Here is a 12,420-nt window from a genome sequence, read left to right on the forward strand (position 1 = left end):
TCTTTCTTCTCTTCTTGAAGTTATCCTTTTCGTGTTCTCTTTCTTCAGCACTTTCAACTTTCTTGGATGGCACCGAATGGCATCGCTTGTGAAGCGACTTTATCTTCATTAGAATTTGCAATTTTAATTATTGCAGCCACAATTCGTGTTTGAGTATGACCCTTCTAAAAACTATAAAACATAGGCTCCTCCCCCTTTTTTCTTTGCCCACATTCTATTCAACTTCTGTGTGGTTAGTTTGATTTGAACTTGAAATACAGTGAGTATCAACCGCCTTGGCCCCCAAATTATCAATCGTCAATTTGTTTATTTGTTTCCCACGAGACAGACGATGCCTCTTTCTTGGAAAACCGTTTGGGGTGTTCATGATTTTTGCTTACCTGCTTCTCCATGAAGATTTGCATTGACCATCGTATTCCCTTATCCATTCAAGCAACGAATGTACTCACAACATGATGGGTCAATGCATACAGCTCAGCTATGGCATCAAAAGGCTGAACCAACTCATGAGCGCTTCGATCATTTCGTTGTTGGTCCTTCATCTTTGAAGATCCAAGCAGCCACCACAGTTCGTAAGCTGCCCAATCATTGCTCATCAGCAACAGGCAGAAGCAAGCATGTAGGCTAGGCGCACTTGCCAGATTGGACCACATGGATCTCGAAAAGCCGTTGGGCTCCCTGCCGGAATGGATGATAGAGAAATATTTGGAGACATATGCGGAGCTCTAGGAGAAATCATACTTCATCTACCCGCCCTTACAAGTACCTCACAGATGTGTGACTAGGTAAGGCTAATCTGTGTGCAGCGCTTGGGAGCCTTATCACTCGGTCTAGCAATCGTAGTGGATTACCTCAAACACACTATTCAAAATTTTTGGACTTGTGTAAAGTCCAATTTGAGAAATGGACTAAAAAACAATCTAAAAATTTTGAATATACTAGTAATGTTGTTTTTTGAACTAGATTTGACAACTCAAAACAAAAGATTTGAAACATCTTCATAACTTCTTGTGAATTGAGCTACTATCACCTAAGAACATCAATAGATGACCAATTCTCTTAGAAAGGTGGTGTAAATAAACACCTTTATGTATAAGTGGTGTGCACACACCTTTATGACCATTTCTTTTAGAAAGGTGGTGTACATAAACCCCTTAGATAAATCCTTTTATGTGTAAGTGGTGTACATATACACCTCACTTGGTATTAAAAAACATCCTTAACTATAAATTAAATACATTTGACATAAAGTTTAAAATACACCATTAAGTATAAAATGGACCTCATAAACAATCTTTATACACAATAATGAGAGTAAAGAAATAAAAAAAGTAGTAAACTTTTTATTAGATATTCGCTTTACATAGAAGTTAAAAACTTGTGATTACAAGCCGTCAGCCATCATGTTACTCAGTACCAATGTCCTCAATGCCAGGCCCTTGACTACCAGGGTCCTGACTAATAGGCTGCTCTAAGACTGGAGTCTCAGTAGCAAGGTCCTTAGTAGTTTGCTCTTCAGTTCCAAGCATCTGACTAGTAGGCTGCTCTAGAGTCTCATGACCAAGTTCTTGGTGAGTAGGGACCTGGCTACTAGGTTCCTGACTAGTAGGCTGCTCTGGACTAGTCTGTAAGATCATGGTTGAAGAACCATCTATGCCTCCTGATAACTCCTCCTGGTCATGCTTTGCCTCGTCCATACCTTCTTTGAGTAAGGCTTCCTTGCTTGATCCACTTGCATGTCCTGCACCCAAGATCAAGGGTGCCTTCCTCACTTTTAATTTCTAGGGAAGTGCTTCCACCTCTTTAGCCTTGCCTTTTCCTGTAACGTGCTGTACTACTACTTCTTGCTGCCGTGAGCCTTCCTGTATGATGAGTGGAACCTCCTTAACTCTAGTTGACAATTGATCACCCTTATTCTTTGTGCGGATTTCTTCTTGGCGTAAGCCATCGGATGCAGAGCTTTCATCCTCATCATCACCTGAGCTAGAATCATCACCCTCAGACTCACTACCCTCGTCTTCGACATTTTTCTCACTACCCTCTTCTTTGACATTTTCCTCTTCAAAGAAGGTAGTGCAATTGTAATATGTGTCAAAGAACTCAATTTGATGGGGGGTATCAATGACATTTACATTTCTACCTTGGCGTAGCAATTTCTCAGTAGCAAAACCCATTCGATACAATGCTACTTCCATCATTCAGTAAATTCTTTGTCATCTCTAGTATCACATCAGGATCCATCGGCTTTCTGTAAGCTTTCTGTAATCCACCATTGCTGCATCAAGCTTAACCTTATTGTCCTCAAAGTAATGAAGCTCGAGAGTCCTTAAAGGAATTTTGATTAGATTGCCACCACCCCTGGATAAGAAGCACATCAAGAAAGGCTGCAAGACTTGAATGGCAGTGCCTTTCAAGACAGTCATATGATTGCATAGGACTATACCATGGTATACTTTTAAAAGTAAATACCCAAATGCAGATGTCAAACTCACATACAAGGCATCCCTTTATGATTCTGTCACAAACAGGACCAACGTTGATCTTTTCTTATCTACCATAGGACCTTCTACGATAAACCGCACAAGTTCAACTATCCGTGACGTTGCAAGGTCTTGCAATTCATCTATGAAAAATATGCATGGCTTCTCCCAAGCATGACCACTCATTGTTATGAAATGCTCTGTATCAATGCCATTGATGTGTGCAAATTTTGTATCATCCTCTAATAGCAAGATATTATAGGAGAAGCTGAATAGAGAACCAACATCTAAACCACCAATTGCTCTACCTTGGGCAGTGGATTGCAAGGCCTTTTTCTTGATGTCCATATATTCTATCTCAACAACCTTTGGCATTTTAGCTCTTAGATCCTTTGTTGGTGTGGCATCTGCATCCATTGAAGCCAACCACTTTCTAGCCCATGTCTTATCAAGGAGTTGACCTAGGCTAAGTGCTTTCTTCTTATCCACATCAATTGACTTGCCAACTAACTCATCATCAGATTTCAATAAAAGTAATAGTGCCGAGAGAGTAGCCTCACTTTGAATCATTCAGGTGACCACTTCATCCAAGTTGCTATGCTTGCTCTTCTTTCCAAAGAAGCAGTTACCACTTAGGATCTTCTTGCATACTTCTTCTGTTATTGCATCTGGAACAAACCTTAATGCTCTCCACAATAGACATCGGTTTCTTTATTTTCTTTCCTCTGAGTTGCAGTGTGCTCTGGTGCCTCAAAGGATATCTTCCCTATTTCATATGCTTGGAAAACATCCACCATGCTCTGAAACACTGAGTCCTCGCGAAAGACAATGCAAGTAACATCCTTGTATCTTGCAACAACAGTGTTCAAATCCTTTGCCTCAACCTTATTACTTGGTATGCCTTGCGTATTGCTTACAACACCTTTCAAGCATCTATAGAACCGAGTCCTCTTTGCCATGTACTCAGTCTCCTGCCCTTTACTGTTTGTGGCTTTCCACAGCCCATCCATAACTCCCTTGCCTTTATCAAGATCTCAAAAAGAGAAGAGCTTTTTTTTTAACCTAAATGGATCAGAATTCAGCCTTTCTGATTCTAGAATGTACTTCGGGTCATCGTTAAATATGCATATATGACAAATGACTCGTCGAAACTTTTCCATCCACTCAATCTGTCGCAAGTTTCCTTTTCTTCCCTCATCAAGGGTGATCCTGCAAGCTTCACAAAAGTGTTGCCCATCAATGGGCTCAAACCTGCATCTTTCCAAGAATCTATTCTTTGCCAGCATGTATCTCTTCTCGATGTCAGTCCCATATCGGCTTTGGTACAAAGCCTCTCCATGAACAAAGTCACTCCTTCTAAAGTTCTCAAAAGCATCAAGAAAGTCCACGCGCTTTTGAAATGTGACATCAGGCAATGTAGGATCATCTTCTTGAAGTCTCTTAAACGCCAAAGGATGAAGAGTGATATTAGTGGCAACTAGAGTTCTTGTTTTCCTCGTATCTTCATACAATTTGCGTGCAAATGTCTTATCTAGCTTTCTTTGATTTGTGAACAATGAAGCTCGATCAATAAGCATTGTGGCCACGCTGATTTGTGAAAATCCCCAAATGTACCCCTCATCCTCTGGAGGATGTAAGTCTCCCACACTTATAGAAAAGTCTTCGAGACTTGTATCTTCTTCTTGCGGATCCTCCTGTTCATCGCTATCTAATTTTTCGCCTGGTTTTAAATAACCTACACTTGAACGATCTGCACGTGGAGTAGGAGTTATTTTTGCTCTCTTTTTGGGAATAGCTGTAGAACTTGAATCTGCTCCACGATCACTAGTCGATGGTAAAGGTACAGTTGGAGATACTGTAATTACTGCTGCAGATATTGTAGTTACTCTTGCCGGAGTTACTATAGTTATCGCCATAGATATTGGCAGTACAACTTGAGGGTTATATGTTATAGATGGCGTACTTACTGCTGCTAAAGGTACAACACCACCACTTGGAAATGCAGTCGAAATGCATCCCACATTTTCTTCAATGCTTCTAAGGCACTAAGTAATTCTTGGGATCCCCCAATTGAATATGGTAAGGGCTTCAAGAAGTGCTTGTGCGTAACTCAAAACTTGTAAACCACCTCGTCATTCTTTCCTTTGCACACAACTTCTATCAAATTGTTTTCTTTAATGTTGATGTTTGAGACCATGCCACCATTTCTTACTATCTTTGGAGAATATTTCACGCTTGACACATTCTCTGCAGTGATCACCAAAAAATACTTTGATTTGTGCTCCATAAAATACCAAGCATGTTCAACGCATTTGAAAGACATAGTTGTCTGAAAAACAATCAAAAATAAAAAATGAGAATTACAATGATTTTCAAACTCAAAATATTAAATAAATTTCTAATTAAATATTATTTTAAGTTTTATTTATTTTTAATTTTTAAAATAAATTAAATTTATTTATTTTTTTCATCTTTTTTTTAATTATCTTATCGTATTTTACTTTAATTAATTATTTTTTTTAATATCTAAAATTTAATTTAATTTTTTTAAGTTTTATTTATTTTAACTTTTTTTATTTTTTTAAAATAAATTAAATTAATTAATTTTTTTCATCTTTTTTTTCCTTTTTTAAATTAAATTAAATTAATTTTTTTGTCTTTAAAAATAAAATAAAAATTTAAAGCCCTTTGGGGGCTTAGGGTAGGGGAGGGGGTTAACCCCCAACCTATTGCGCACGGGAGGGATTAACCCCCAACCTGTTGCGTGCGCAATAGGTTGGGGGTTAACCCCCTCCTCTCCTCCCGCCTCTTCCTTCCTCTTTCTTCGCCTCCTCCTCCCGTCTGCGTCCTCCCGTCGACCCCCTCCCCTCCCTCCCACCTTCCCCTCCCGTCTGTACCCTCCTCGCCCTCTCACCTCCTTGCCTGCCTCCTCTCCCTCCTCCCTCCCGCCTCCCCGCCTACCTTCTCTCCTCCTCCCTCTCGCCTCCCTGCCTGTCTCCTCCCTCTCGATTGCCCTCTCCTCTCCCTCCTCCCTCCCCTCCCATCCTCCTCACCGCTCCCCGCCTTAAAAAAGAGAGAAAAGAGGGGGGGAAGGGGGAGGAGAGGGGAAGGGAGCGGAGGGAGGAAGGGAGGGGGTCGACGGGAGGGGAGGCGAGGAAGGGGGAGGGGGCGACGGGAGGGCGGGAGGAGAGGAGGGAGAGGGGGTTAACGGCCAGGGAAGGGAGAGGGGAGGCAGGGAAGGGAGGGCGGGGAGGGGGCGAGAGGGCGGGAGGAGATGAGGGAGGGGGGGTTTACCGCCACCTGTTGTGTGCGCAACAGGGGGGTTTAACCCTCCCCCTCCCTCCTCTCATCCCCCCCCTCCCGCCTCCCCTCCCCCTTCCCCGCCTCATCCCCCCACCCCACCTATTACGCACGCAATAGGTGGGGTGGGAGGGTATTATTACCCCCACCACCCCACCTGTTGCATGCCCCCCCCACCTGTTGCGCACGCAATAGGTGGGGTGGTGGGGGTTAATAGCAATAGGTGGGGTGGGGGGGTTAATAAGACCCCCCCACCCCACCTGTTGCATGCGCAACAGGTGGGGGGGGGTTAACCCCCCTCCCTCCTCTCCCCGCACCCTCCCACCTCCCCTCCCCCTTCCCCGTGCCTCCCCTCCCCCTTCCCCTTCCCATGCCCTCCCCGCCTCCCCTCCCCCTTCCCTAGCCTCCTGTCGACCCCCTCCGCTCCCCCTTCGCCGCCCCCCCCTCGCGTTGGCCCCCTCCCCTCCCTCCCTCCCTCCCTCCCACCTACGACGGGGAGGGGAGGCGGAGGGGGAGGCGGGGAAGGGAGGGGCTGGCGGGGAGGGGGAGGGGGAGGGGAAGGGAGGGATGTCGGGGAAGGGAAGGGAGGGACCGCGGGGAGGGAGGGGCCGGCGGGGAGGGACGGCGGGGAAGGGAAGGGAGGGATAGCGGGGAGGGAGGGGCCGACGGGGAGGGGAGGGAGAGGAGGGGGAGGGAGAGGGAGGGGCCGACCGGGGGGGGGAACAGGGAGCGAGAGGAGGGGAACGGAGGGGCCGGCGGGGAGGGGGGGGGAGGCAGGGAAGGGGAGGGGAAGGGAGAGCAGGGAGGAGAGGGGAAGGGGAAGGGGGAGGAGAGGGGAAGGGAGGGGGAGGGGAGGAGAGGAAGCGGGAGGAGGGAGGGGAGAAGCAGGAGGAGAGGGAAAGGGAGGAGGAGAGAGGAAGCGAGAGAAGAAGGGGGAGGAGAGGGGAAGGGAGGGGAAGGGGAGAGCAAGGGACGGGAGGGAGGAGAGGGGAAGGGAGGGGAGAGAGAAAGCGAGAAGAGAGGGGATGGGAAGCAGGAGGGGAGGGACGAGAGGGAGGGAGGGAGTACCTGGGTGGAGAGGTGGTGGAGCTCCAGGAAAGTTGTGAGAGAGAATGAGGAGAAGTAGAGTTTTATAGGAAATGGGTAGCTTTTAGGTCAAGTCAACTTTTTTTAGTTTTTAAGGTTTTTTTAGTTCTTTTAGATTCACTATAAGTAGAACATTCTTCATTCTCTCTTTCATTCAAAGATCATTCTTTTACACTCCACGCTTCTCTCCTCTCATCAACCTATTGCAAGATTCTCTCTTTCATTCAAAGATCATTCTTTTACACTCCACGCTTCTCTCCTCTCATCAACCTATTGCAGGATTCTCAAAAATTTTCAAAATGTTGCAAGAGGTGAGTTCATTTCTAACCTATTGGGTATGCAAGAACTTCTAAGAATCAAGTTTTTGTAAATTTGAATTTTTTTTCAAATCCGATTCTTTTCTCAAAAACTTGAGTGTATGCAATAACTTCAAAAAACCATTTTTGAATTAAATCTTTTTTCCCACAAATTTTCCTCTTTACCTCAAACTCTCACAACCTATTTCACAAATTTCTCTACTAGCCTATTGGGCACGCAACAATTTTTCAACAAAAAAAAAATCTATTACAAATTTATATCTCAACCTCAAAACCGCTCAAACCTCCCTACCTATTGCATACGCAACAACTTCAAAACAAAATTTAATCATAAATCTCTCCAAAAAACTCCTCAACGAAAAAAAACAATCTATTACAAATTTCTCTCTCAACCTCAAAACCACTCAAACCCTACCTATTGCATACGAACAACTTCAAAACAAAATTTAATCATAAATCTCTCCAAAAAATTCCTCAACAAAAAAAAACAATCTATTACAAATTTCTCTCTCAACCTCAAAACCACTCCAACCTCCCTACCTATTGCGTACGCAACAACTTCAAAACAAAATTTAATCATAAATCTCTCCAAAAAACTCCTTTAAAAAAAAAACAATCTATTATAAATTTCTCTCTCAACCTCAAAAACCACTCAAACCTCCCTACCTATTGTGTACACAACAACTTCAAAACAAAATTTAATCATAAATCTCTCCAAAAAACTCTTCTCACGACACTTTATTATAAATTTCTCTCTCAACCTCAAAACCACTCAAATCTCCCTACCTATTGCGTACGCAACAACTTCAAAACAAAATTTAATCATAAATCTTTCCAAAAAACTCTTCTCACGACACTTTATTAATATAAGAAATCCATTTATAATATTTTTACTCCATAATATAATAAATTTTTATTAACTAATGTTAAAATATAATTTTGCTAAAAATATATATTATTAATCTATAAATTAATATAAATATTATATAAATAAATATATAAATACATTAATTAAAAAAATATAACTTGAAAGGGAGATCTTCTAGCATATGTGCTTTCTATAATACTTATTCTTAAAACAATGAAGAATTAGTGAATATATTGCTATTCTATACATTATTAACTTAAAAACTAATATAAATATAAATTAATTATTATATAAATTTAAATAAACATATAAATTATATACATTTATAACATTTAAAATTATGTAGATTATATACTAATAAAATTTTAATTTTAAAAAGTAATCAATCAAAGAATTGAATTAATTTAAAATATAAAAATATTAAATTTTACACACTTACTTTTAGCATGTATGCTTTTCTTCCAGTAAATCCTTTGCAAAGGATCGTATCTTTTGATACACCATGTAGCATGAATGTAAGAAAATATGAATCGGTGTGCTTTTAGCCTATGTGCTTGTCCCTAATTAGTAGGATACTTTGAATAGGTAGACTTATACTTACTTAAAGTAAAGCCTTTGCAAAGGATCGTACCTATAAACAAAACACTTTGGAAAGCATATAACATATAGCCTATATATATCTAAACTAAATACTTTGGAATGCATATTTTATATAGTCTATATACCTTAAATCTTAAACCCTAAATCTTAAATCCTAAAGTTCCCTAAATCTTAAGTTATACAATCTAAGCCTTAAACTTATATAACAGTTATAATCCCTAAACCCTAAACCTTAAACCCTAACCCCTATAACTTAAATTCTAAAACCTAATTTTCAATTGTAAACCCTAGATTCTAGACTCTAAGCTCATGATCTTATATACTAAACCCTAAAACCTAAAACCTAAATCCTAAATCCTAAACCCTAAAACAATAATCATAAACCCTGAATGCTAAATCCTAAACCCTTAACCCTAGATTCTAAACCCTAAACCCTAAACCCTAAAAATATAATCATAAACCTGAAATCCTAAACACTAAATCTTAAATCCTAAGCCCTAAATCCTTAACCCTAAATACTAAACCCTAAACCCTAACCCTAAAATACAATCAAAATTTAATGATTTTTTTCAATTTGTGATTCAAATCGCAATGGATAGTACTTCACATTTAGATGTCCATAATACTACGTCTCAACTACAAGTTCATAGTACTTGTAAATGGGGGTTAGCTTTCTTGAAATCAAGTTTGCCCAAGACAGTTTCCTTCAATGTAATGGAAGACACAACAGAATACTATCAGAAGAAAAAGACTATAACACAAATGGGATCCAAATTGATAAGAAGCTATAGTAGTAATCAAGAGTATCATAGTGGCATGCTCACAGGTATTGAGGACATTATAGTAACAGATGTTAATGTAGAAAAGGTTTCTTGTGTTGCAAGTGACTTAAATATACTCACTGGTATAGAAGAATTGTCTTGTGTTGCAAGTGACTCGAACAGGCTCACTGGTATAGAAGACTTGTCATGTGTTGCAAGTGACTCGAACAGGCTCATTGGTATAGAAGACTTGTCCTATGTTGCAAGTGACTCGAACAAGCTCACTGGTATAGAAGACTTGTCTTGTGTTGCAAGTGACTCAAACATGCTTACTGATGTAGAAGACTTGTCTTGTGTTGAGAATAATAAGATGGGAGCACAAAGAAAAATAAACACCTATTTCATTAATTTTGGACTGGTGCACTGTCCAAATTCGTTTTGTGAGATAATTTTGGATAAAGCATTTAAAAAAAAGAGGCTCTTATAAAACAAATCTTTGAGTCAAAAAGTAAGATTTAAAAAAATTAAATTAGAAAAAATGACGTGACATGTTTTTAAAACTAGAGTACATTAAAAAAAGAGGACTTCATGTTGTTAAAAGAGACAAAAAGTAAGATTTTAAAAAATCAAATTAGAAAAAATGGTGTGACATGTTATTAAAACTAGAGTACATTTAAAAAAAAGCATGACACATTTGTATAAGAAGTAGATCATATAACTCAAAGCCATATGGTGTTAAAAAACACCTTCCATTAGCTTAGCCTAGAAGATGTCATCTTTGTCTCTCTTGTCTATTACAACTTTACATTAGAGAACTAAAAAGTCTTTGTGGAACTGTAGTTTCATTTCTTGTCTATTACAGTTACTTTAGAAAACACATAAGTCTATGGAATTAAATTTCACAGTTACTTTAAATTTCTATGGAATTAAATTTCCATCACTTGACTATTAAGTCAATAGAGAGAGCATATGTCCTCGAAAGTGCCTACTATGGCATTGGCTTCGTGAAAACAAGCAGACTTTAAACTTGCAGGCCATGCGTAACCAGGGCTGGCATCGCAAATCTCCTCACAGACTCTCCTCACAACTTGTTTCGAATCTTCCACCGACTTGTAAGCATTCAACAACTCTTCTTTTCTCTCTTGGCTTTCCTCATCTTCACCATTTTTTTCAATACAACTTCTAGCCACCGCCATATCCTGTACGAAAATTTAACTCGTTAGCATAAGAAGTACATGATTAAAAGAAGCGAAAAATAAGGCTAAGGATATTCACCTCTTTTGCTGATTTCAAATCAAGCAGCCATGTGCGTAACACATCCTCCTTGAATTATTTTTCCTTCATTGGTCCATACAAAAGAGATCTAAGACAAAATTTGAGTTCAATAAATGAAGTCGGGTAGTAACTAGTCATTGTCTTAGAGGAAAAGTGGGAGAAGGAGAGTGAGGGAGCGATAGCGAGGGATGCACAGCGAGCTGCCCCTCCTTCAAGATCAGTGATAGAAAGTGAGGGAAGACATAAAGTGAAAGACGAATACAAGTTAATCAGAAGGACTAGGATGTAAGAAATAAGAGAGTGTTTGTGGAAGGACTACGATGGAAGAATACAAGTGCACTAAGGCACGATGTGTTCGCTATGATAAGGATAAGGGTTGGAATAAAGTGAGAGAAGCATTGGAAATGCTCTACTTTAAGTGAGTGGAGACTGTCCAACTGAATAAAATTTTGCAGAGCATTGGGAATGTTGTACTTTAAGTGAGTGGAGCATTGGGAATTGATATTTTCCCATGAAATATATTACAAATATTACATCATCACATATTCATATCAAAATTCTCATCACAGAAGGTTATATTTCCAAATAATCACATCATCACACATTCATATCATAAAATTGTGTGCATGAAATAAATATATAAATATCATGAATAAATGCCACTTAAGTAATAAGTCACAAATTGGTGTATAATCAACAAAAACTACATCATGATTCATACATTGCAACAAATAAATGTCAACCATAATATTCATGGAATAAACAACATCATGAGAATATGCTCCTCATGCATATATACAAACACAACATCATACATGCATCACAACTCTTCTGATGCTTCTAGTGGAGACTGTGGCAACTCTTCTGATGCTTCCAATGGAGGCTGTGGTGCTCTAGATGTACACTCAATCTTACTTCTTCTATAGTATGTAGTGCTTTCAGAGTAGACTCAGTATCCTCTTCCTTAAATGCAAGCGGAGGCTGTGGCAACTCTTCTGATGCTTCCAGTGGAGGCTGTGGTGGTGTAGGTGTACACTGAGTCTCTACTTCTTCTGTAGTGTGCAGTGCTTTCACAGTAGACTCAGTCTCCTCTTCCTTAAATGCATGCTCTAATATTGCTTCAGTTGCACATTGTATTCTAATGGCAGCAATTAGGTCTCGAATGATTTCAGCCCTAAACAATTGTATATCCTCCTCTAAATATTTGAGCTTCAAAGAGTCTTCCGATGAGACCTGTGGCTTAAGTGAGAAAATTTCTTTGAAAATCAACATGCAGTTATAGGCAACTCTCCACCCACAACTATGCCCATCTTCCTGCTCTAATACTAAATGCTTTTGGAAGTCTAGTGAGTCTTTGTACTGTCCTGTTTCTCTGATAGCAGATAGCAACTTCTCAATCGACCTACTCATCATGACATATTAAAAAAACTTAGTGTGTCTATTACATAAGGTACATAATATATAGAAGTAACAACAGATTAATAGAATACTTACGTTTGCACTGAGCCATGAAAGTCTGCAATCGAGTTAACAAACCAACAATAGTCGTCTTCAAGGTCCCAAACCACCAGACTCCAATGTTCCCTACACGAATAATTAAGAACCATTATTATTTAACACAATGTTGCCAGTATAAGATGAAAATAAAGATTGCCATGATACTTACATCTCATGATATGCCATAAATAGGACTCGCACACCATGTAAATGTAAAGGCTGTAACCATTTACAAA

This window comes from Dipteris shenzhenensis, chromosome 21, assembly GCF_047967505.1.
Source record: "Dipteris shenzhenensis isolate YYH24624 ecotype China chromosome 21, Dip_SZ_1.0, whole genome shotgun sequence".
NCBI lineage: Eukaryota > Viridiplantae > Streptophyta > Polypodiopsida > Gleicheniales > Dipteridaceae > Dipteris > Dipteris shenzhenensis.